Genomic DNA, 26299 nt, shown 5'->3' with positions numbered 1-26299 from the left:
GCACGCACGCACGCACGCACGCACACACACACACACACACACACACACACACACACACACACACACACACACACACACACACTACATTCAGAAAGTATTCAGACCTCTTGCCTTTTTCCACATTTTGTTACGCTACAGCCTTATTCTAAAATGGATTCAATACTTTTTTCTCCTAATCAATCTACACACAATACCTCATGATGACAACAAAGTCAAGGTATTGGAGTGGCCATCACAAAGCCCTGACCTCAATCCTATAGAAAATTTGTGGGCAGAAATTAAAAAGCGTGTGCGAGCAAGGAGGCCTACAAACCTGACTCAGTTACACCAGCTCTGTCAGGAGGAATGGGCCAAAATTCACCCAACTTATGTGGGAAGCTTGTGGAAGGCTACCCGAAACGTTTGACCCAAGTTAAACAATTTAAAGGCAATGCTACCAAATACTAATTGAGTGTATGTAAACTTCTGACCCACTGGGAATGTGATGAAAGAAATAAAAGCTGAAATCAATCATTCTCTCTACTATTATTCTGACGTTTCAAATTCATATAATAAAGTGGTGATCCTAACTGACCTAAGACAGGGAATTTTTACTAGGATTAAATGTCAGGAATTGTGAAAAACTGAGTTTAAATGTATTTGGCTAAGGTGTATGTATGTCAAAAAAAGTCAAGGGGTCTGAATACTTTCCAAATGCACTGTATGAGACAGAGACAGAGACAGAGAGCAGGAAGAAAGAGAGGGAGAAAGACAGAGAGGGAGATAGACAGAGACAGAGACAGAGAGCAGGAAGAAAGAGAGAGAGAAAGACAGAGAGGGAGATAGACAGAGACAGAGACAGAGAGCAGGAAGAAAGAGAGAGAGAAAGACAGAGAGGGACAGAGACAGAGACAGAGACAGAGAGCAGGAAGAAAGAGAGAGAGAAAGACAGAGAGGGAGATAGACAGAGACAGAGACAGAGAGCAGGAAGAAAGAGAGGGAGAAAGACAGAGAGGGAGATAGACAGAGACAGAGAGCAGGAAGAAAGAGAGAGAGAAAGACAGAGAGGGACAGAGACAGACAGAGACAGAGAGCAGGAAGAAAGAGGAAATTCCTGTCTTTTTAACGGTTGAGCTAAAATCTCCTAAATCCTTCCTGTCGTTTAACTAGTCTAGTTCTTAGCGACCCCTCCCTCTTCTCTTCCTCTCCTCACATATCTGTGGTCATCACAACGTTTTTATGGTCAGATCAGGATTTGGGCCTTCTAATAAAATCATGTTACTAGTTTTTGATGTTGACCTAGTTTGTAATCTCACCTCAAAATAACTTTTCAACAAATTTCAGCCAGTTATGAAAAAAAAAAAACGATTAGAAAAATGTTACTGCTGCCAGATATTCTGAACAGCCGTTTCTAGTTTGGAGGGGCTGTGTACTGTAAAAGTCAAGGTCTGTGTTTAGTGATGTTGTAATAATAGCAGCTAGTTTGGTGTTATTTTGGCCATTCAGGGACACCGTACTTGCTGACAGGTGCAGATTAGTGGATGATTCTCCATCTCCCTCTCTCCCTCTCTCTATCCCTCCCTCTCTCTCTCTCTCTCTCTCCCTCTCTCCCTCTCCCTCTCAATCTCTCCCTCCTTCCCTCTCCATCTCTTTCTCTCCCTCTCTCTCTCCCTCTCTCCCTCTCTCCATCTATCTCCCTCTCTCTCTCTCCCTATCCCTCCCTCTCTCTCTCTCTCCATCTCCCTCTCCTTCTCTCTATCCCTCTCTCCCTCTCTCCCTCTCTCCCTCTCCCCTCAACACCATTCCTGGTCTGAGATCAGAGGAGAACATGGAGTATCTCTAACTGGATATTCATACATTCTTCTATGTGAGGTGAATGATGCGTCTTGCCATAGAGATCCAACGTTTACAAAAAAATGACCCTGACTGTCCCAACGCGGGAGCTGTATTAATGAACTGAAATGTGTGAGTGACACCAGAGAAGAAGAGGTGCAGTGAAATGGAAAACAGGGCTTTACAGTCTTCTCCAGCAGGTGGGGTTTTCTTCTCGCCTCATCAAGCAAGGAGTTTTTGTATGAAGGTCAATGAGAGAGAATCGAATTTGGTTAACAAAAAATGTAATGTCTTATTTTATACGTGTGATTTGATCAGATAGAAGTTCCATAGGTTGTTACCTGTGTACTGCTAAGTAGGACGCTTCAACCCCAACTACATGTACAAATGACCTCAACTAGCCTGTACCCCTGCACACTGACTCAGTACCGTAATACCCTGTATATAGCCTGCACACTGACTCAGTACCGTAACACCCTGTATATAGCCTGCACACTGACTCAGTACCGTAACACCCTGTATATAGCCTCCACACTGACTCAGTACCGTAACACCCTGTATATAGCCTGCACACTGACTCAGTACCGTAATACCCTGTATATAGTCTCCACACTGACTCAGTACCGTAACACCCTGTATATAGCCTGCACACTGACTCTGTACCGTAATACCCTGTATATAGCCTCCACACTGACTCTGTACCGTAACACCCTGTATATAGCCTCCACACTGACTCTGTACCGGTACCCCTGTATATAGCCTCCACACTGACTCGGTACCGGTACCCCCTGTATATAGCCTCCACACTGACTCTGTACCGGTACCCCCTGTATATAGCCTCCACACTGACTCTGTACCGTAACACCCTGTATATAGCCTCCACATTGACTCTGTACCGGTACCCCCCTGTATATAGCCTCCACATTGACTCTGTACCGGTGCCTCCTGTATATAGCCTCCACATTGACTCTGTACCGGTACCCCCTGTATATAGCCTCCACATTGACTCTGTACCGGTACCCCCTGTATATAGCCTCCACATTGACTCTGTACCGGTGCCTCCTGTATATAGCCTCCACATTGACTCTGTACCGGTACACCCTGTATATAGCCTCCACATTGACTCTGTACCGGTACCCCCTGTATATAGCCTACACATTGACTCTGTACTGGTACCCCCCTGTATATAGCCTCCACATTAACTCTGTACCGGTACCCCCTGTATATAGCCTTCACACTGACTCTGTACCGGTACACCCTGTATATAGCCTCCACACTGACTCGGTACCGGTACCCCCTGTATATAGCCTCCACACTGACTCGGTACCGGTACCCCCTGTATATAGCCTCCACACTGACTCGGTACCGGTACCCCCTGTATATAGCCTCCACATTGACTCTGTACCGGTACCCCCTGTATATAGCCTCCACATTGACTCGGTACCGGTGCCTCCTGTATATAGCCTCCACATTGACTCTGTACCGGTACCCTGTATATAGCCTCCACACTGACTCAGTACCGGTACCCCCTGTATATAGCCTCCACATTGACTCTGTACCGGTACCCCCTGTATATATCCTCCACATTGACTCTGTACCGGTACCCCCTGTATATATCCTCCACATTGACTCTGTACCGGTACCTCCTGTATATAGCCTCCACATTGACTCTGTACCGGTGCCTCCTGTATAGAGCCTCATTATTGACTCTGTACCGGTACCCCCTGTATATAGTCTCCACATTGACTCTGTACCGGTACCTCCTGTATATATCCTCCACATTGACTCTGTACCGGTACCTCCTGTATATAGCCTCCACATTGACTCTGTACCGGTACCTCCTGTATATAGCCTCCACATTGACTCTGTACCGGTACCCCCTGTTATATAGCCTCCACATTGACTCTGTACCGCTACCCCCTGTATATAGCCTCCACATTGACTCTGTACCGGTGCCCCCTGTATATAGCCTCCACATTGACTCTGTACCGGTACCTCCTGTATATATCCTCCACATTGACTCTGTACCGGTGCCTCCTGTATATAGCCTCCACATTGACTCTGTACCGGTGCCTCCTGTATATAGCCTCCACATTGACTCTGTACCGGTACCTCCTGTATATAGCCTCCACATTGACTCTGTACCGGTACCCCCTGTATATAGCCTCCACATTGACTCTGTACCGGTGCCCCCTGTATATAGCCTCCACATTGACTCTGTACCGGTACCTCCTGTATATATCCTCCACATTGACTCTGTACCGGTACCCCCTGTATAGAGCCTCCACATTGACTCTGTACCGGTGCCTCCTGTATATATCCTCCACATTGACTCTGTACCGGTACCCCCCTGTATATAGCCTCCACATTGACTCGGTACCGGTACCTCCTGTATATATCCTCCACATTGACTCTGTACCGGTGCCTCCTGTATATAGCCTCCACATTGACTCTGTACCGGTGCCTCCTGTATATATCCTCCACATTGACTCTGTACCGGTGCCTCCTGTATATAGCCTCCACATTGACTCTGTACCGGTGCCTCCTGTATATATCCTCCACATTGACTCTGTACCGGTACCCCCTGTATATAGCCTCCACACTGACTCGGTACCGGTGCCTCCTGTATATATCCTCCACATTGACTCTGTACCGGTACCTCCTGTATATATCCTCCACATTGACTCTGTACCGGTACCCCCTGTATATATCCTCCACATTGACTCTGTACCGGTACCCCCTGTATATATCCTCCACATTGACTCTGTACCGGTAGTTCAGTTCACAGTAAAGTCTACACTTGTTGTATTCGGCGCGTGTGACAAATAAAGTTTGATTTGATTTGACACGTGACATTCCGGCAACTTTGAGAAAAAAAAAAAAGAAGAAATAAAACACTTTATGTATACAGTTGTGACTGTTGTTCACTTGCGTATCTGCCCTCTCATTGGCTAGAATGGTCCCATGTGATCTTGCCTCCTCCCGACTGCCTTCTAGTCTGAGCACCAGTCTCTTCAGCTAACATTCCTCTCTGTGCCACTACCTGGCGTTGCCAGTCTTTGGAAGATGACATGGAGTACAGGGAGTGGATTAGCTGAAGAGACTGGCACCCAGGCTAAATTCCTTCTATTTTTTTTTGAAAACATTTGTTTTCCTTGTTAGAGAGGCCACAACAGTATCAGGTCAATACAATGGATCATCTGTGGTCACACGTGATAACTGAAATGTGTTAGTCTCACGCTGTATCTTAATTGGCTGCATCATTCATGGGGGACGACATGTTTACCATTGCCTTGTTTTTAATTTAAATCCATATGTGTGTTTTGCCTATTTTTACTGGTTTGACGTGACTAGTCAGATCTTCCTTGTGCCAAACTATAATGATAATGAGAATAATGCCTCCTGATTCCCTGCCATGTTTAACAGAGGATAGTTTAATAGAGTTTAATAGAGGGTAGTTTAATAGAGTTTAATAGAGGGTAGTTTAATAGAGGGTAGTTTAATAGAGTTTAATAGAGGGTAGTTTAATAGAGTTTAATAGAGGGTAGTTTAATAGAGTTTAAAAGAGGGTAGTTTAATAGAGGATAGTTTAATAGAGTTTAACAGAGGGTAGTTTAATAGAGGGTAGTTTAATAGAGGATAGTTTAATAGAGTTTAAAAGAGGGTAGTTTAAAAGAGGGTAGTTTAATAGAGGGTAGTTTAATAGAGGATAGTTTAATAGAGTTTAAAAGAGGGTAGTTTAATAGAGGGTAGTTTAATAGAGGGTAGTTTAATAGAGTTTAAAAGAGGGTAGTTTAATAGAGGGTAGTTTAAAAGAGGGTAGTTTAATAGAGTTTAATAGAGGGTAGTTTAATAGAGGGTAGTTTAATAGAGGGTAGTTTAATAGAGGGTAGTTTAATAGAGGGTAGTTTAACAGAGGGTAGTTTAATAGAGTTTAACAGAGGGTAGTTTAATAGAGGGTAGTTTAATAGAGGGTAGTTTAATAGAGTTTAATAGAGGGTAGTTTAATAGAGTTTAATAGAGGGTAGTTTAATAGAGGATAGTTTAATAGAGTTTAATAGAGGGTAGTTTAATAGAGTTTAATAGAGGGTAGTTTAATAGAGTTTAATAGTGGGTAGTTTAATAGAGTTTAATAGAGGGTAGTTTAATAGAGTTTAATAGAGGGTAGTTTAATAGAGTTTAATAGTGGGTAGTTTAATAGAGGGTAGTTTAATAGAGGGTAGTTTAATAAAGGGTAGTTTAATAGAGTTTAAAAGAGGGTAGTTTAATAGAGTTTAATAGAGGGTAGTTTAATAGAGGGTAGTTTAACAGAGGGTAGTTTAATAGAGTTTAACAGAGGGTAGTTTAATAGAGGGTAGTTTAATAGAGGGTAGTTTAACAGAGGGTAGTTTAATAGAGGGTAGTTTAATAGAGGATAGTTTATTAGAGGGTAGTTTAACAGAGGGTAGTTTAATAGAGGATAGTTTAATAGAGGGTAGTTTAATAGAGGGTAGTTTAATAGAGTTTAATAGAGGGTAGTTTAATAGAGGGTAGTTTAATAGAGTTTAATAGAGGGTAGTTTAATAGAGGGTAGTTTAATAGAGTTTAATAGAGGATAGTTTAATAGAGGATAGTTTAATAGAGTTTAATAGAGGGTAGTTTAATAGAGGGTAGTTTAATAGAGGGTAGTTTAATAGAGAGTAGTTTAACAGAGGGTAGTTTAATAAAGGATAGTTTAATAGAGGATAGTTTAATAGAGTTTAATAGAGGGTAGTTTAGAAGAGGGTAGTTTAATAGAGGGTAGTTTAATAGAGTTTAATAAAGGGTAGTTTAACAGAGGGTAGTTTAATAGAGGGTAGTTTAATAGAGGGTAGTTTAATAGAGTTTAATAGAGGGTAGTTTAATAAAGGGTAGTTTAATAGAGGATAGTTTAACAGAGGGTAGTTTAATAGAGGGTAGTTTAATAGAGGGTAGTTTAATAGAGGATAGTTTAATAGAGGGTAGTGTAATAGAGTTTATTAAAGGGTTGTTTAATAGAGGGTAGCTTAATAGAGGGTAGTTTAACAGAGGGTAGTTTAATAGAGGGTAGTTTAATAGAGGGTAGTTTAATAGAGGATAGTTTAATAGAGTTTAATAAAGGGTAGTTTAATAGAGGGTAGTTTAATAGAGGGTAGTTTAATAGAGGGGAGTTTAATAGAGTTTAACAGAGGATACTTTAATAGAGGGTTGTTTAAAATAGTTTAATAGAGGGTAGTTTAATAGAGGAGAGTTTAATAGAGGGTAGTTTAATAGAGTTTAATAGAGGGTTGTTTAATAGAGGGTAGTTTAATAGAGGGTAGTTTAACAGAGGGTAGTTTAATAGAGGGTAGTTTAATAGAGGGTAGTTTAATAGAGGATAGTTTAATCGAGTTTAATAAAGGGTAGTTGAAAAGAGGGTAGTTTAATAGAGGGTAGTTTAATAAAGGGTAGTTTAATAGAGGGTAGTTTAATAGAGTTTAACAGAGGATACTTTAATAGAGGGTAGTTTAATAGAGGGTTGTTTAAAAGAGGGTAGTTTAATAGAGGGTAGTTTAATAGAGTTTAACAGAGGGTAGTTTAATAGAGTTTAACAGAGGGTAGTTTAATAGAGGGTAGTTTAATAGAGGGTAGTTTAATAGAGTTTATTAGAGGGTAGTTTAATAGAGGGTAGTTTAATAGAGTTTAACAGAGGGTAGTTTAATAGAGTTTAACAGAGGGTAGTTTAATAGAGGGTAGTTTAATAGAGTTTAACAGAGGGTAGTTTAATAGAGTTTAACAGAGGGTAGTTTAATAGAGGGTAGTTTAACAGAGGGTAGTTTAATAGAGGGTAGTTTAATAGAGGGTAGTTTAATAGAGGATAGTTTAATAGAGTTTAATAAAGGGTAGTTGAATAGAGGGTAGTTAAATAGAGGGTAGTTTAATAGAGTTTAATAGAGGGTAGTTTAATAGAGGGTAGTTTAATAAAGGGTAGTTTAATAGAGGGTAGTTTAATAGAGGGTAGTTTAATAGAGTTTAACAGAGGGTAGTTTAATAGAGGGTAGTTTAATAGAGTTTAACAGAGGATACTTTAATAGAGGGTAGTTTAATAGAGTTTAACAGAGGGTAGTTTAATAGAGGGTAGTTTAATAGAGTTTAATAGAGGGTAGTTTAATAGAGTTTAATAGAGGGTAGTTTAATAGAAGGTAGTTTAACAGAGGGTAGTTTAACAGAGGATAGTTTAATAGAGGGTAGTTTAACAGAGGGTAGTTTAAAAGAGGGTAGTTTAATAGAGGGTAGTTTAATAGAGTTTAACAGAGGGTAGTTTAATAGAGTTTAACAGAGGGTAGTTTAACAGAGGGTAGTTTAATAGAGGGTAGTTTAATAGAGGGTAGTTTAACAGAGTTTAACAGAGGGTAGTTTAACAGAGGATAGTTTAATAGAGGGTAGTTTAATAGAGGGTAGTTTAATAGAGGGTAGTTTAACAGATGGTAGTTTAATAGAGGGTAGTTTAATAGAGGGTAGTTTAATAGAGGATAGTTTAATAGAGTTTAATAAAGGGTAGTTTAATAAAGGGTAGTTTAATAAAGGGTAGTTTAATAGAGGGTAGTTTAATAGAGGGTAGTTTAACAGATGGTAGTTTAATAGAGGGTAGTTTAATAGAGGGTAGTTTAATAGAGGATAGTTTAATAGAGTTTAATAAAGGGTAGTTTAATAGAGGGTAGTTTAATAAAGGGTAGTTTAATAAAGGGTAGTTTAATAGAGGGTAGTTTAATAAAGGGTAGTTTAATAAAGGGTAGATTAATAGAGTGTAGTTTAATAGAGTTTAATAGAGTGTAGTTTAATGGAGGGTAGTTTAATAGAGTTTAATAGAGGATAGTTTAATAGAGGGTAGTGTAATAGAGTTTAATAGAGGGTTGTTTAATAGAGGGTAGTTTAATAGAGGGTAGTTTAACAGAGGGTAGTTTAATAGAGGGTAGTTTAACAGAGGTTAGTTTAACAGAGGGTAGTTTAATAGAGGGTAGTTTAATAGAGGGTAGTTAAATAGAGGGTAATTTAATAGAGGGTAGTTTAATAGAGGATAGTTTAATAGAGTTTAATAAAGGGTAGTTTATTAGAGGGTAGTTTAATAGAGGGTAGTTTAATAGAGGGTAGTTTAATAGAGTTTAACAGAGGATACTTTAATAGAGGGTAGTTTAATAGAGGGTTGTTTAAAAGAGGGTAGTTTAATAGAGGGTAGTTTAATAGAGTTTAATAGAGGGTAGTTTAATAAAGGGTAGTTTAATAGAGGATAGTTTAACAGAGGGTAGTTTAATAGAGGGTAGTGTAATAGAGGGTAGTGTAATAGAGGGTAGTTTAATAGAGGGTAGTTTAATAGAGGATAGTTTAATAGAGGGTAGTTTAATAGAGTTTAATAGAGGGTAGTTTAATAGAGGGTTGTTTAAAAGAGGGTAGTTTAATAGAGGGTAGTTTAATAGAGTTTAACAGAGGGTAGTTTAATAGAGTTTAACAGAGGGTAGTTTAATAGAGGGTAGTTTAATAGAGTGTAGTTTAATAGAGTTTAATAGAGGGTAGTTTAATAGAGTTTAATAGAGGGTAGTTTAATAGAGGGTAGTTTAATAGAGGGTAGTTTAACAAAGGGTAGTTTAATAGAGGGTAGTTTAATAGAGGATATTTTAATAGAGGGTAGTTTAATAGAGTTTAATAGAGGGTTGTTTAATCGAGGGTAGTTTATTAGAGGGTAGTTTAACAGAGGGTAGTTTAATAGAGGGTAGTTTAACAGAGGGTAGTTTAATAGAGGGTAGTTTAATAGAGGGTAGTTTAATAGAGGGTAGTTTAATAGAGGATAGTTTAATAGAGTTTAATAAAGGGTAGTTGAATAGAGGGTAGTTTAATAGAGGGTAGTTTAATAGAGGGTAGTTTAATAAAGGGTAGTTTAATAGAGGGTAGTTTAATAGAGGGTAGTTTAATAGAGTTTAACAGAGGATACTTTAATAGAGGGTAGTTTAATAGAGGGTAGTTTAACAGAGGGTAGTTTAACAGAGGGTAGTTTAATTGAGGGTAGTTTAATAGAGGGTAGTTTAACAGAGGGTAGTTTAACAGAGGATAGTTTAATAGTGGGTAGTTTAACAGAGGATAGTTTAATAAAGGGTAGTTTAATAGAGGGTAGTTTAATAGAGGGTAGTTTAACAGAGGGTAGTTTAACAGAGGGTAGTTTAATAGAGGCTAGTTTAATAGAGTTTAACAGAGGGTAGTTTAACAGAGGGTAGTTTAACAGAGGATAGTTTAATAGAGGGTAGTTTAACAGAGGGTAGTTTAACAGAGGGTAGATTAATGGAGGGTAGTTTAATAGAGGAGAAGTTTAATAGAGTTTAATAAAGGGTAGTTTAATAGAGGGTAGTTTAATAAAGGGTAGTTTAATAAAGGGTAGTTTAATAGAGGGTAGTTTAATAAAGCGTAGTTTAATAAAGGGTAGTTTAATAGAGGGTAGTTTAATAGAGTTTAATAGAGGGTAGTTTAATAGAGGGTAGTTTAATAGAGTTTAATAGAGGATAGTTTAATAGAGGGTAGTTTAATAGAGTTTAATAGAGGGTAGTTTAATAGAGGATAGTTTAATAGAGTTTAATAGAGGGTAGTTTAGAAGAGGGTAGTTTAATAGAGTTTAATAGAGGGTAGTTTAATAAATGGTAGTTTAATAGAGGATAATTTAACAGAGGGTAGTTTAACAGAGGGTAGTTTAATAGAGGGTAGTTTAATAGTGGGTAGTTTAATAGAGGATAGTTTAATAGAGTTTAATAAAGGGTAGTTAAACAGAGGGTAGTTTAATAAAGGGTAGTTTAATAAAGGGTAGTTTAATAGAGGATAGTTTAACAGAGGGTAGTTTAACAGAGGGTCGTTTAATAGAGGGTAGTTTAATAGAGGGTAGTTTAATAGAGGATAGTTTAATAGAGTTTAATAAAGGGTAGTTTAACAGAGGGTAGTTTAATAAAGGGTAGTTTAATAAAGGGTAGTTTAATAGAGGGCAGTTTAATAAAGGGTAGTTTAACAGAGGGTAGTTTAACAGAGAATAGTTTAATAGAGGGTAGTTTAACAGAGGGTAGTTTAACAGAGGGTAGTTTAATAGAGGGTAGTTTAATAGAGGGTAGTTTAATAGAGGATAGTTTAATAGAGTTTAATAAAGGGTAGTTTAATAGAGGGTAGTTTAATAGAGTTTAATAGAGGATAGTTTAATAGAGGGTAGTTTAATAGAGTTTACTAGAGGGTAGTTTAATAGAGGATAGTTTAATAGAGTTTAATAGAGGGTAGTTTAGAAGAGGGTAGTTTAATAGAGGGTAGTTTAATAGAGGGTAGTTTAATAGAGGGTAGTTTAATAGAGGATAGTTTAATAGAGGGTAGTTTAATATAGTTTAATAAAGGGTAGTTTAATAAAGGGTAGTTTAATAGAGGGTCGTTTAATAAAGGGTAGTTTAATAACGGGTAGTTTAATAGAGGGTAGTTTAATAGAGTTTAATAGAGGGTAGTTTAATAGAGGGTAGTTTAATAGAGTTTAATAAAGGGTAGTTTAATAGAGGGTAGTTTAATAGAGGGTAGTTTAATAAAGGGTAGTTTAATAAAGGGTAGTTTAATAGAGGGTAGTTTAATAGAGGGTAGTTTAATAAAGGGTAGTTTAATAAAGGGTAGTTTAATAGAGTTTAATAGAGGGTAGTTTAATAGAGGGTAGTTTAATAGAGTTTAATAGAGGATAGTTTAATAGAGGGTAGTTTAATAGAGTTTAATAGAGGGTAGTTTAGAAGAGGGTAGTTTAATAGAGTTTAATAGAGGGTAGTTTAATAGAGTTTAATAGAGGGTAGTTTAATAAAGGGTAGTTTAATAGAGGATAGTTTAACCGAGGGTAGTTTAATAGAGGGTAGTTTAATAGAGGGTATTTAATAGAGGGTAGTTTAATAGAGGGTAGTTTAATAGAGGATAGTTTAATATAGGGTAGTTTAATAGAGTTTAATAAAGGGTAGTTTAATAGAGGGTAGTTTAATAGAGGGTAGTTTAATAGAGGGTTGTTTAATAGAGTTTAATAAAGGGTAGTTTAATAGAGGGTAGTTTAATAGAGTTTAACAGAGGATACTTTAATAGAGGTTAGTTTAATAGAGGGTAGTTTAACAGAGGGTAGTTTAACAGAGGGTAGTTTAACTGAGGGTAGATTAATAGGGGTAGTTTAACAGAGGGTAGTTTAACAGAGGGTAGTTTAATAGAGGGTAGTTTAACAGAGGATAGTTTAATAAAGGGTAGTTTAATAGAGGGTAGTTTAATAGAGGGTAGTTTAACAGAGGGTAGTTTAACAGAGGGTAGTTTAACAGAGGGTAGTTTAATAGAGGGTAGTTTAATAGAGTTTAACAGAGGGTAGTTTAACAGAGGGTAGTTTAACAGAGGATAGTTTAATAGAGGGTAGTTTAACAGAGGGTAGTTTAATAGAGGGTAGTTTAATAGAGGATAGTTTAATAGAGTTTAATAAAGGGTAGTTTAATAGAGGGTAGTTTAATAAAGGGTAGTTTAATAGAGGGTAGTTTAATAAAGGGTAGTTTAATAAAGGGTAGTTTAATAGAGGGGAGTTTAATAGAGTTTAATAGAGGGTAGTTTAATAGAGGGTAGTTTAATAGAGTTTAATAGAGGATAGGTTAATAGAGGGTAGTTTAATAGAGTTTAAAAGAGGGTAGTTTATTAGAGTTTAATAGAGGGTAGTTTAATAGAGGGTAGTTTAATAGAGTTTAATAGAGGATAGTTTAATAGAGGGTAGTTTAATAGAGTTTAATAGAGGGTAGTTTAATAGAGGATAGTTTAATAGAGTTTAATAGAGTGTAGTTTAGAAGAGGGTAGTTTAATAGAGTTTAATAGAGGGTAGTTTAATAGAGTTTAATAGAGGGTAGTTTAATAAAGGGTAGTTCAATAGAGGATAGTTTAACAGAGGGTAGTTTAATAGAGGGTAGTTTAATGGAGGGTAGTTTAATAGAGGGTAGTTTAATAGAGGATAGTTTAATAGAGTTTAATAAAGGGTAGTTTAATAGAGGGTAGTTTAATAAAGGGTAGTTTAAAAAAGGGTACTTTAATAAAGGGTACTTTAATAAAGGGTAGTTTAATAAAGGGTAGTTTAATAGAGGGTAGTTTAATAGAGTTTAATAGAGGGTAGTTTAATAGAGGGTAGTTTAATAGAGTTTAATAGAGGATAGTTTAATAGAGGGTAGTTTAATAGAGTTTACTAGAGGGTAGTTTAATAGAGGATAGTTTAATAGAGTTTAATAGAGGGTAGTTTAGAAGAGGGTAGTTTAATAGAGTTTAATAGAGGGTAGTTTAATAGAGTTTAATAGAGGGTAGTTTAATAAAGGGTAGTTTAATAGAGGATAGTTTAACAGAGGGTAGTTTAACAGAGGGTAGTTTAATAGAGGGTAGTTTAATAGAGGGTAGTTTAATAGAGGATAGTTTAATAGAGTTTAATAAAGGGTAGTTTAATAGAGGGTAGTTTAATAAAGGGTAGTTTAATAAAGGGTAGTTTAATAGAGGGTAGTTTAATAATTGGTAGTTTAATAAAGGGTAGTTTAATAGAGGGTAGTTTAATAGAGGGTATTTTAATAGAGGGTAGTTTAATAGAGTTTAATAGAGGATAGTTTAATAGAGGGTAGTTTAATAGAGTTTAATAGAGGGTAGTTTAATAGAGGATAGTTTAATAGAGTTTAATAGAGGGTAGTTTAGAAGAGGGTAGTTTAATAGAGTTTAATAGAGGGTAGTTTAATAGAGTTTAATAGAGGGTAGTTTAATAAAGGGTAGTTTAATAGAGGGTAGTTTAACAGAGGGTAGTTTAACAGAGGGTAGTTTAATAGAGGGTAGTTTAACAGAGGGTAGTTTAACAGAGGATAGTTTAATAGAGGGTAGTTTAACAGAGGATAGTTTAATAAAGGGTAGTTTAATAGAGGGTAGTTTAACAGAGGGTAGTTTAACAGAGGTTAGTTTAACAGAGGGTAGTTTAATAGAGGGTAGTTTAATAGAGGGTAGTTTAATAGAGTTTAACAGAGGGTAGTTTAACAGAGGGTAGTTTAACAGAGGATGGTTTAATAGAGGGTAGTTTAACAGAGGGTAGTTTAACAGAGGGTAGTTTAATAGAGGGTAGTTTAACAGAGGGTAGTTTAATAAAGGGTAGTTTAATAGAGGATAGTTTAACAGAGGGTAGTTTAACAGAGGGTAGTTTAATAGAGGGTAGTTTAATAGAGGGTAGTTTAATAGAGGATAGTTTAATAGAGTTTAATAAAGGGTAGTTTAATAGAGAGTAGTTTAATAAAGGGTAGTTTAATAAAGTGTAGTTTAATAGAGGGTAGTTTAATAAAGGGTAGTTTAATAAAGGCTAGTTTAATAGAGGGTAGTTTAATAGAGTTTAATAGAGGGTAGTTTAATAGAGGGTAGTTTAATAGAGTTTAATAGAGGATAGTTTAATAGAGGGTAGTTTAATAGAGTTTAATAGAGGGTCGTTTAGAAGAGGGTAGTTTAATAGAGTTTAATAGAGGGTAGTTTAATAGAGTTTAATAGAGGGTAGTTTAATAAAGGGTAGTTTAATAGAGGATAGTTTAACAGAGGGTAGTTTAACAGAGGGTAGTTTAATAGAGGGTAGTTTAATAGAGGGTAGTTTAATAGAGGATAGTTTAATAGAGTTTAATAGAGGGTAGTTTAATAGAGGGTAGTTTAATAAAGGGTAGTTTAATAAAGGGTAGTTTAATAGAGGGTAGTTTAATAAAGGGTAGTTTAATAAAGGGTAGTTTAATAGAGGGTAGTTTAATAGAGGGTATTTTAATAGAGGGTAGTTTAATTGAGTTTAATAGAGGTTAGTTTAATAGAGGATAGTTTAATAGAGTTTAATAGAGGGTAGTTTAGAAGAGGGTAGTTTAATAGAGTTTAATAGAGGGTAGTTTAATAGAGTTTAATAGAGGGTAGTTTAATAAAGGGTTGTTTAATAGAGGATAGTTTAACAGAGGGTAGTTTAATAGAGGGTAGTTTAATAGAGGGTAGTTTAATAGAGGATAGTTTAATAGAGGGTAGTTTAATAGAGTTTAATAAAGGTAGTTTAATAGAGGGTAGTTTAATAGACGGTAGTTTAACAGAGGGTAGTTTAACAGAGGGTAGTTTAATAGAGGCTAGTTTAATAGAGTTTAACAGAGGGTAGTTTAACAGAGGGTAGTTTAACAGAGGATAGTTTAATAGAGGGTAGTTTAACAGAGGGTAGTTTAACAGAGGGTAGATTAATGGAGGGTAGTTTAATAGAGGAGAAGTTTAATAGAGTTTAATAAAGGGTAGTTTAATAGAGGGTAGTTTAATAAAGGGTAGTTTAATAAAGGGTAGTTTAATAGAGGGTAGTTTAATAAAGCGTAGTTTAATAAAGGGTAGTTTAATAGAGGGTAGTTTAACAGAGGGTAGTTTAACAGAGGGTAGTTTAATAGAGGCTAGTTTAATAGAGTTTAACAGAGGGTAGTTTAACAGAGGGTAGTTTAACAGAGGATAGTTTAATAGAGGGTAGTTTAACAGAGGGTAGTTTAACAGAGGGTAGATTAATGGAGGGTAGTTTAATAGAGGAGAAGTTTAATAGAGTTTAATAAAGGGTAGTTTAATAGAGGGTAGTTTAATAAAGGGTAGTTTAATAAAGGGTAGTTTAATAGAGGGTAGTTTAATAAAGCGTAGTTTAATAAAGGGTAGTTTAATAGAGGGTAGTTTAATAGAGTTTAATAGAGGGTAGTTTAATAGAGGGTAGTTTAATAGAGTTTAATAGAGGATAGTTTAATAGAGGGTAGTTTAATAGAGTTTAATAGAGGGTAGTTTAATAGAGGATAGTTTAATAGAGTTTAATAGAGGGTAGTTTAGAAGAGGGTAGTTTAATAGAGTTTAATAGAGGGTAGTTTAATAAATGGTAGTTTAATAGAGGATAATTTAACAGAGGGTAGTTTAACAGAGGGTAGTTTAATAGAGGGTAGTTTAATAGTGGGTAGTTTAATAGAGGATAGTTTAATAGAGTTTAATAAAGGGTAGTTAAACAGAGGGTAGTTTAATAAAGGGTAGTTTAATAAAGGGTAGTTTAATAGAGGATAGTTTAACAGAGGGTAGTTTAACAGAGGGTCGTTTAATAGAGGGTAGTTTAATAGAGGGTAGTTTAATAGAGGATAGTTTAATAGAGTTTAATAAAGGGTAGTTTAACAGAGGGTAGTTTAATAAAGGGTAGTTTAATAAAGGGTAGTTTAATAGAGGGCAGTTTAATAAAGGGTAGTTTAACAGAGGGTAGTTTAACAGAGAATAGTTTAATAGAGGGTAGTTTAACAGAGGGTAGTTTAACAGAGGGTAGTTTAATAGAGGGTAGTTTAATAGAGGGTAGTTTAATAGAGGATAGTTTAATAGAGTTTAATAAAGGGTAGTTTAATAGAGGGTAGTTTAATAGAGTTTAATAGAGGATAGTTTAATAGAGGGTAGTTTAATAGAGTTTACTAGAGGGTAGTTTAATAGAGGATAGTTTAATAGAGTTTAATAGAGGGTAGTTTAGAAGAGGGTAGTTTAATAGAGGGTAGTTTAATAGAGGGTAGTTTAATAGAGGGTAGTTTAATAGAGGATAGTTTAATAGAGGGTAGTTTAATATAGTTTAATAAAGGGTAGTTTAATAAAGGGTAGTTTAATAGAGGGTCGTTTAATAAAGGGTAGTTTAATAACGGGTAGTTTAATAGAGGGTAGTTTAATAGAGTTTAATAGAGGGTAGTTTAATAGAGGGTAGTTTAATAGAGTTTAATAAAGGGTAGTTTAATAGAGGGTAGTTTAATAGAGGGTAGTTTAATAAAGGGTAGTTTAATAAAGGGTAGTTTAATAGAGGGTAGTTTAATAGAGGGTAGTTTAATAAAGGGTAGTTTAATAAAGGGTAGTTTAATAGAGTTTAATAGAGGGTAGTTTAATAGAGGGTAGTTTAATAGAGTTTAATAGAGGATAGTTTAATAGAGGGTAGTTTAATAGAGTTTAATAGAGGGTAGTTTAGAAGAGGGTAGTTTAATAGAGTTTAATAGAGGGTAGTTTAATAGAGTTTAATAGAGTGGTAGTTTAATAAAGGGTAGTTTAATAGAGGATAGTTTAACCGAGGGTAGTTTAATAGAGGGTAGTTTAATAGAGGGTATTTAATAGAGGGTAGTTTAATAGAGGGTAGTTTAATAGAGGATAGTTTAATATAGGGTAGTTTAATAGAGTTTAATAAAGGGTAGTTTAATAGAGGGTAGTTTAATAGAGGGTAGTTTAATAGAGGGTTGTTTAATAGAGTTTAATAAAGGGTAGTTTAATAGAGGGTAGTTTAATAGAGTTTAACAGAGGATACTTTAATAGAGGTTAGTTTAATAGAGGGTAGTTTAACAGAGGGTAGTTTAACAGAGGGTAGTTTAACTGAGGGTAGATTAATAGGGGTAGTTTAACAGAGGGTAGTTTAATAGAGGGTAGTTTAACAGAGGATAGTTTAATAAAGGGTAGTTTAATAGAGGGTAGTTTAATAGAGGGTAGTTTAACAGAGGGTAGTTTAACAGAGGGTAGTTTAACAGAGGGTAGTTTAATAGAGGGTAGTTTAATAGAGTTTAACAGAGGGTAGTTTAACAGAGGGTAGTTTAACAGAGGATAGTTTAATAGAGGGTAGTTTAACAGAGGGTAGTTTAATAGAGGGTAGTTTAATAGAGGATAGTTTAATAGAGTTTAATAAAGGGTAGTTTAATAGAGGGTAGTTTAATAAAGGGTAGTTTAATAGAGGGTAGTTTAATAAAGGGTAGTTTAATAAAGGGTAGTTTAATAGAGGGAGTTTAATAGAGTTTAATAGAGGGTAGTTTAATAGAGGGTAGTTTAATAGAGTTTAATAGAGGATAGGTTAATAGAGGGTAGTTTAATAGAGTTTAATAGAGGGTAGTTTAATAGAGTTTAATAGAGGGTAGTTTAATAGAGGGTAGTTTAATAGAGTTTAATAGAGGATAGTTTAATAGAGGGTAGTTTAATAGAGTTTAATAGAGGGTAGTTTAATAGAGGATAGTTTAATAGAGTTTAATAGAGTGTAGTTTAGAAGAGGGTAGTTTAATAGAGTTTAATAGAGGGTAGTTTAATAGAGTTTAATAGAGGGTAGTTTAATAAAGGGTAGTTCAATAGAGGATAGTTTAACAGAGGGTAGTTTAATAGAGGGTAGTTTAATGGAGGGTAGTTTAATAGAGGGTAGTTTAATAGAGGATAGTTTAATAGAGTTTAATAAAGGGTAGTTTAATAGAGGGTAGTTTAATAAAGGGTAGTTTAAAAAGGGTACTTTAATAAAGGGTACTTTAATAAAGGGTAGTTTAATAAAGGGTAGTTTAATAGAGGGTAGTTTAATAGAGTTTAATAGAGGGTAGTTTAATAGAGGGTAGTTTAATAGAGTTTAATAGAGGATAGTTTAATAGAGGGTAGTTTAATAGAGTTTACTAGAGGGTAGTTTAATAGAGGATAGTTTAATAGAGTTTAATAGAGGGTAGTTTAGAAGAGGGTAGTTTAATAGAGGTTTAATAGAGGGTAGTTTAATAGAGTTTAATAGAGGGTAGTTTAATAAAGGGTAGTTTAATAGAGGATAGTTTAACAGAGGGTAGTTTAACAGAGGGTAGTTTAATAGAGGGTAGTTTAATAGAGGGTAGTTTAATAGAGGATAGTTTAATAGAGTTTAATAAAGGGTAGTTTAATAGAGGGTAGTTTAATAAAGGGTAGTTTAATAAAGGGTAGTTTAATAGAGGGTAGTTTAATAATTGGTAGTTTAATAAAGGGTAGTTTAATAGAGGGTAGTTTAATAGAGGGTATTTTAATAGAGGGTAGTTTAATAGAGTTTAATAGAGGATAGTTTAATAGAGGGTAGTTTAATAGAGTTTAATAGAGGGTAGTTTAATAGAGGATAGTTTAATAGAGTTTAATAGAGGGTAGTTTAGAAGAGGGTAGTTTAATAGAGTTTAATAGAGGGTAGTTTAATAGAGTTTAATAGAGGGTAGTTTAATAAAGGGTAGTTTAATAGAGGGTAGTTTAACAGAGGGTAGTTTAACAGAGGGTAGTTTAATAGAGGGTAGTTTAACAGAGGGTAGTTTAACAGAGGATAGTTTAATAGAGGGTAGTTTAACAGAGGATAGTTTAATAAAGGGTAGTTTAATAGAGGGTAGTTTAACAGAGGGTAGTTTAACAGAGGTTAGTTTAACAGAGGGTAGTTTAATAGAGGGTAGTTTAATAGAGGGTAGTTTAATAGAGTTTAACAGAGGGTAGTTTAACAGAGGGTAGTTTAACAGAGGATGGTTTAATAGAGGGTAGTTTAACAGAGGGTAGTTTAACAGAGGGTAGTTTAATAGAGGGTAGTTTAACAGAGGGTAGTTTAATAAAGGGTAGTTTAATAGAGGATAGTTTAACAGAGGGTAGTTTAACAGAGGGTAGTTTAATAGAGGGTAGTTTAATAGAGGGTAGTTTAATAGAGGATAGTTTAATAGAGTTTAATAAAGGGTAGTTTAATAGAGAGTAGTTTAAAAAAGGGTAGTTTAATAAAGTGTAGTTTAATAGAGGGTAGTTTAATAAAGGGTAGTTTAATAAAGGCTAGTTTAATAGAGGGTAGTTTAATAGAGTTTAATAGAGGGTAGTTTAATAGAGGGTAGTTTAATAGAGTTTAATAGAGGATAGTTTAATAGAGGGTAGTTTAATAGAGTTTAATAGAGGGTCGTTTAGAAGAGGGTAGTTTAATAGAGTTTAATAGAGGGTAGTTTAATAGAGTTTAATAGAGGGTAGTTTAATAAAGGGTAGTTTAATAGAGGATAGTTTAACAGAGGGTAGTTTAACAGAGGGTAGTTTAATAGAGGGTAGTTTAATAGAGGGTAGTTTAATAGAGGATAGTTTAATAGAGTTTAATAGAGGGTAGTTTAATAGAGGGTAGTTTAATAAAGGGTAGTTTAATAAAGGGTAGTTTAATAGAGGGTAGTTTAATAAAGGGTAGTTTAATAAAGGGTAGTTTAATAGAGGGTAGTTTAATAGAGGGTATTTTAATAGAGGGTAGTTTAATTGAGTTTAATAGAGGTTAGTTTAATAGAGGATAGTTTAATAGAGTTTAATAGAGGGTAGTTTAGAAGAGGGTAGTTTAATAGAGTTTAATAGAGGGTAGTTTAATAGAGTTTAATAGAGGGTAGTTTAATAAAGGGTTGTTTAATAGAGGATAGTTTAACAGAGGGTAGTTTAATAGAGGGTAGTTTAATAGAGGGTAGTTTAATAGAGGATAGTTTAATAGAGGGTAGTTTAATAGAGTTTAATAAAGGTAGTTTAATAGAGGGTAGTTTAATAGACGGTAGTTTAATAGAGGGTAGTTTAATAGAGGGTAGTTTAATAGAGTTTAACAGAGGATACTTTAATAGAGGGTAGTTTGATAGAGTTTAACAGAGGGTAGTTTAATAGAGGGTAGTTTAACAGAGGATAGTTTAACAGAGGGTAGTTTAACAGAGGGTAGTTTAATAGAGGGTAGTTTAACAGAGTTTAATAGAGGGTAGTTTAACAGAGTTTAATAGAGGGTAGTTTAATATAGTTTAATAGAGTGTAGTTTAATAGAGTTTAATAGAGGGTAGTTTAATAAAGGGTAGTTTAATAGAGGGTAGTTTAATAGAGTACGGGAGGGAGGGGTTAAGGGAGGGTTGACTTTGGGTATGACCAGTGAGATATACCTGCTGGAGCGCGTGCTACGGGTGGGTGTTGTTATCGTGACCAGTGAACTGAGATAAGGCGGAGCTTTACCTAGCAAAAACGTATAGATGACCTAGAGCCAGTGGGTCTGGCGACGAATATGTAGCGAGGGCCAGCCGACTAAAGCATACAGGTCGCAGTGGTGGGTGGTATAAGGGGCTTTGGTGACAAAACGGATGGCACTGTGATAGACTGCATCCAGTTTGCCGAGTAGAGTATTCGAAGCTATTTTGTAAATTACATCGCCGAAATCGACGATCGGTAGGATAGTCAGTTTTACGAGGGTATGTTTGGCGGCATGAATGAAGGAGGCTTTGTTGCGAAATAGGAAGCCGATTCTAGATTTAATTTTGGATTGGAGATGTTTAATATGAGTCTGGAAGGAGAGTTTACAGTCTAGCCAGACACCTAGGTATTTGTAGTTGTCCACATATTCTAAGTCAGAACCGTCCAGAGTAGTGATTCTGGTCGGGCGGGCGGGTGCGGGAAGCGAACAGCTGAAAAGCATGCATTTGGATTTGCTAGCCTTTAAGAGCAGTTGGAGTCCACAGAAGGAGAGTTGTATGGCATTGAAGCTCATTTGGAGGTTAGTTAACACAGTTTCCAAAGAAGGGCCAGATGTATACAGAATGGTGTTGTCTGCGCAGAGGTGGATCAGGGAATCACCTGCAGCAAGAGCGACATCGTTGATATATACAGAGAAAAGAGTCGGCCCGAGAATTGAACCCTGTGGTACCCCCATAGAGACTGCCAGAGGTCCGGACAACAGGCCCTCCGATTTGACACACTGATCTCTATCTGAGAAGTAGTTGGTGAACCAGGCGATGCAGTCATTTGAGAAACCAAGGCTGTTGAGTCTGCCGATAAGAATACAGTGATTGACAGAGATGAAAGCCTTGGCCAGGTGGATAAAGACGGCTGCACAGTACTGTCTTTTATCGATGGCGGTTATGATATCATTTAGTACCTTGAGCGTGGCTGAGGTGCACCCGTGACCAGCTCGGAAACCGGTTTGCACAGCGGAGAAGGTACAGTGGGATTCGAAATGGTCGGTGATCTGTTTATTAACTTGGCTTTCGAAGACTTTAGAAAGGCAGGGTAGGATGGATATAGGTCTATAACAGTTTGGGTCTAGAGTGTCACCCCCTTTGAAGAGGGGGATGACCGCAGCAGCTTTCCAATCTTTAGGGATCTCGGACGATACGAAAGAGAGGTTGAACAGACTGGGAGTAGGGGTTGCAACAATGGCGGCGGATCATTTTAGAAAGAGAGGGTCCAGATTGTCTAGCCCAGCTGATTTGTACGGGTCCAGGTTTTGCAGCTCTTTCAGAACATCTGCTATCTGGATTTGGGTGAAGGAGAAGCTGGGGAGGCTTGGGCAAGTGGCTGCGGGGGGTGTGGAGCTTTTGGCCAGGGTAGCCAGGAGGAAAGCATGGCCAGCTGTAGAAAAATGCAGAGGGTAGTTTAATAGAGGGTAGTTTAATAGAGAGTAGTTTAACAGAGGGTAGTTTAATAAAGGATAGTTTAATAGAGGATAGTTTAATAGAGTTTAATAGAGGGTAGTTTAGAAGAGGGTAGTTTAATAGAGGGTAGTTTAATAGAGTTTAATAAAGGGTAGTTTAACAGAGGGTAGTTTAATAGAGGGTAGTTTAATAGAGGGTAGTTTAATAGAGTTTAATAGAGGGTAGTTTAATAAAGGGTAGTTTAATAGAGGATAGTTTAACAGAGGGTAGTTTAATAGAGGGTAGTTTAATAGAGGGTAGTTTAATAGAGGATAGTTTAATAGAGGGTAGTGTAATAGAGTTTATTAAAGGGTTGTTTAATAGAGGGTAGCTTAATAGAGGGTAGTTTAACAGAGGGTAGTTTAATAGAGGGTAGTTTAATAGAGGGTAGTTTAATAGAGGATAGTTTAATAGAGTTTAATAAAGGGTAGTTTAATAGAGGGTAGTTTAATAGAGGGTAGTTTAATAGAGGGGAGTTTAATAGAGTTTAACAGAGGATACTTTAATAGAGGGTTGTTTAAAATAGTTTAATAGAGGGTAGTTTAATAGAGGAGAGTTTAATAGAGGGTAGTTTAATAGAGTTTAATAGAGGGTTGTTTAGAAGAGGGTAGTTTAATAGAGTTTAATAGAGGGTAGTTTAATAAATGGTAGTTTAATAGAGGATAATTTAACAGAGGGTAGTTTAACAGAGGGTAGTTTAATAGAGGGTAGTTTAATAGTGGGTAGTTTAATAGAGGATAGTTTAATAGAGTTTAATAAAGGGTAGTTAAACAGAGGGTAGTTTAATAAAGGGTAGTTTAATAAAGGGTAGTTTAATAGAGGATAGTTTAACAGAGGGTAGTTTAACAGAGGGTCGTTTAATAGAGGGTAGTTTAATAGAGGGTAGTTTAATAGAGGATAGTTTAATAGAGTTTAATAAAGGGTAGTTTAACAGAGGGTAGTTTAATAAAGGGTAGTTTAATAAAGGGTAGTTTAATAGAGGGCAGTTTAATAAAGGGTAGTTTAACAGAGGGTAGTTTAACAGAGAATAGTTTAATAGAGGGTAGTTTAACAGAGGGTAGTTTAACAGAGGGTAGTTTAATAGAGGGTAGTTTAATAGAGGGTAGTTTAATAGAGGATAGTTTAATAGAGTTTAATAAAGGGTAGTTTAATAGAGGGTAGTTTAATAGAGTTTAATAGAGGATAGTTTAATAGAGGGTAGTTTAATAGAGTTTACTAGAGGGTAGTTTAATAGAGGATAGTTTAATAGAGTTTAATAGAGGGTAGTTTAGAAGAGGGTAGTTTAATAGAGGGTAGTTTAATAGAGGGTAGTTTAATAGAGGGTAGTTTAATAGAGGATAGTTTAATAGAGGGTAGTTTAATATAGTTTAATAAAGGGTAGTTTAATAAAGGGTAGTTTAATAGAGGGTCGTTTAATAAAGGGTAGTTTAATAACGGGTAGTTTAATAGAGGGTAGTTTAATAGAGTTTAATAGAGGGTAGTTTAATAGAGGGTAGTTTAATAGAGTTTAATAAAGGGTAGTTTAATAGAGGGTAGTTTAATAGAGGGTAGTTTAATAAAGGGTAGTTTAATAAAGGGTAGTTTAATAGAGGGTAGTTTAATAGAGGGTAGTTTAATAAAGGGTAGTTTAATAAAGGGTAGTTTAATAGAGTTTAATAGAGGGTAGTTTAATAGAGGGTAGTTTAATAGAGTTTAATAGAGGATAGTTTAATAGAGGGTAGTTTAATAGAGTTTAATAGAGGGTAGTTTAGAAGAGGGTAGTTTAATAGAGTTTAATAGAGGGTAGTTTAATAGAGTTTAATAGAGGGTAGTTTAATAAAGGGTAGTTTAATAGAGGATAGTTTAACCGAGGGTAGTTTAATAGAGGGTAGTTTAATAGAGGGTATTTAATAGAGGGTAGTTTAATAGAGGGTAGTTTAATAGAGGATAGTTTAATATAGGGTAGTTTAATAGAGTTTAATAAAGGGTAGTTTAATAGAGGGTAGTTTAATAGAGGGTAGTTTAATAGAGGGTTGTTTAATAGAGTTTAATAAAGGGTAGTTTAATAGAGGGTAGTTTAATAGAGTTTAACAGAGGATACTTTAATAGAGGTTAGTTTAATAGAGGGTAGTTTAACAGAGGGTAGTTTAACAGAGGGTAGTTTAACTGAGGGTAGATTAATAGGGGTAGTTTAACAGAGGGTAGTTTAACAGAGGGTAGTTTAATAGAGGGTAGTTTAACAGAGGATAGTTTAATAAAGGGTAGTTTAATAGAGGGTAGTTTAATAGAGGGTAGTTTAACAGAGGGTAGTTTAACAGAGGGTAGTTTAACAGAGGGTAGTTTAATAGAGGGTAGTTTAATAGAGTTTAACAGAGGGTAGTTTAACAGAGGGTAGTTTAACAGAGGATAGTTTAATAGAGGGTAGTTTAACAGAGGGTAGTTTAATAGAGGGTAGTTTAATAGAGGATAGTTTAATAGAGTTTAATAAAGGGTAGTTTAATAGAGGGTAGTTTAATAAAGGGTAGTTTAATAGAGGGTAGTTTAATAAAGGGTAGTTTAATAAAGGGTAGTTTAATAGAGGGGAGTTTAATAGAGTTTAATAGAGGGTAGTTTAATAGAGGGTAGTTTAATAGAGTTTAATAGAGGATAGGTTAATAGAGGGTAGTTTAATAGAGTTTAATAGAGGTAGTTTAATAGAGTTTAATAGAGGGTAGTTTAATAGAGGGTAGTTTAATAGAGTTTAATAGAGGATAGTTTAATAGAGGGTAGTTTAATAGAGTTTAATAGAGGGTAGTTTAATAGAGGATAGTTTAATAGAGTTTAATAGAGTGTAGTTTAGAAGAGGGTAGTTTAATAGAGTTTAATAGAGGGTAGTTTAATAGAGTTTAATAGAGGGTAGTTTAATAAAGGGTAGTTCAATAGAGGATAGTTTAACAGAGGGTAGTTTAATAGAGGGTAGTTTAATGGAGGGTAGTTTAATAGAGGGTAGTTTAATAGAGGATAGTTTAATAGAGTTTAATAAAGGGTAGTTTAATAGAGGGTAGTTTAATAAAGGGTAGTTTAAAAAAGGGTACTTTAATAAAGGGTACTTTAATAAAGGGTAGTTTAATAAAGGGTAGTTTAATAGAGGGTAGTTTAATAGAGTTTAATAGAGGGTAGTTTAATAGAGGGTAGTTTAATAGAGTTTAATAGAGGATAGTTTAATAGAGGGTAGTTTAATAGAGTTTACTAGAGGGTAGTTTAATAGAGGATAGTTTAATAGAGTTTAATAGAGGGTAGTTTAATAGAGGAGAGTTTAATAGAGGGTAGTTTAATAGAGTTTAATAGAGGGTTGTTTAGAAGAGGGTAGTTTAATAGAGTTTAATAGAGGGTAGTTTAATAAATGGTAGTTTAATAGAGGATAATTTAACAGAGGGTAGTTTAACAGAGGGTAGTTTAATAGAGGGTAGTTTAATAGTGGGTAGTTTAATAGAGGATAGTTTAATAGAGTTTAATAAAGGGTAGTTAAACAGAGGGTAGTTTAATAAAGGGTAGTTTAATAAAGGGTAGTTTAATAGAGGATAGTTTAACAGAGGGTAGTTTAACAGAGGGTCGTTTAATAGAGGGTAGTTTAATAGAGGGTAGTTTAATAGAGGATAGTTTAATAGAGTTTAATAAAGGGTAGTTTAACAGAGGGTAGTTTAATAAAGGGTAGTTTAATAAAGGGTAGTTTAATAGAGGGCAGTTTAATAAAGGGTAGTTTAACAGAGGGTAGTTTAACAGAGAATAGTTTAATAGAGGGTAGTTTAACAGAGGGTAGTTTAACAGAGGGTAGTTTAATAGAGGGTAGTTTAATAGAGGGTAGTTTAATAGAGGATAGTTTAATAGAGTTTAATAAAGGGTAGTTTAATAGAGGGTAGTTTAATAGAGTTTAATAGAGGATAGTTTAATAGAGGGTAGTTTAATAGAGTTTACTAGAGGGTAGTTTAATAGAGGATAGTTTAATAGAGGGTAGTTTAATAGAGGGTAGTTTAATAGAGGGTAGTTTAATAGAGGGTAGTTTAATAGAGGTAAGTTTAATAGAGGGTAGTTTAATAGAGGGTAGTTTAATAGAGGGTAGTTTAATAAAGGGTAGTTTAATAGAGGGTAGTTTAATAGAGTTTAATAGAGGGTAGTTTAATAGCGGGTAGTTTAATAGAGGGTAGTTTAATAGAGGGTAGTTTAATAGAGGGTAGTTTAATAGAGGGTAGTTTAATAGAGGGTAGTTTAATAGAGGGTAGTTTAATAGAGGGTAGTTTAATAAAGGG

The 26299-nt window shown here is 35.1% G+C and overlaps 1 protein-coding gene across 10 annotated transcripts in view; it reads left to right on the top strand.

Moving 5' to 3' along the window:
• Positions 1 to 26299, top strand: part of LOC106583764 (arf-GAP with coiled-coil, ANK repeat and PH domain-containing protein 3) — a 213771-nt gene that overhangs the window by 103913 nt on the left and 83559 nt on the right. The gene's annotated exons all lie outside the window — the stretch shown is intronic.

This window comes from Salmo salar, chromosome ssa22 (assembly GCF_905237065.1).
Source record: "Salmo salar chromosome ssa22, Ssal_v3.1, whole genome shotgun sequence".
In the NCBI taxonomy this organism is placed as follows: Eukaryota; Metazoa; Chordata; class Actinopteri; order Salmoniformes; family Salmonidae; genus Salmo; species Salmo salar.
This window is presented reverse-complemented; position numbering and strand designations above follow the sequence as displayed.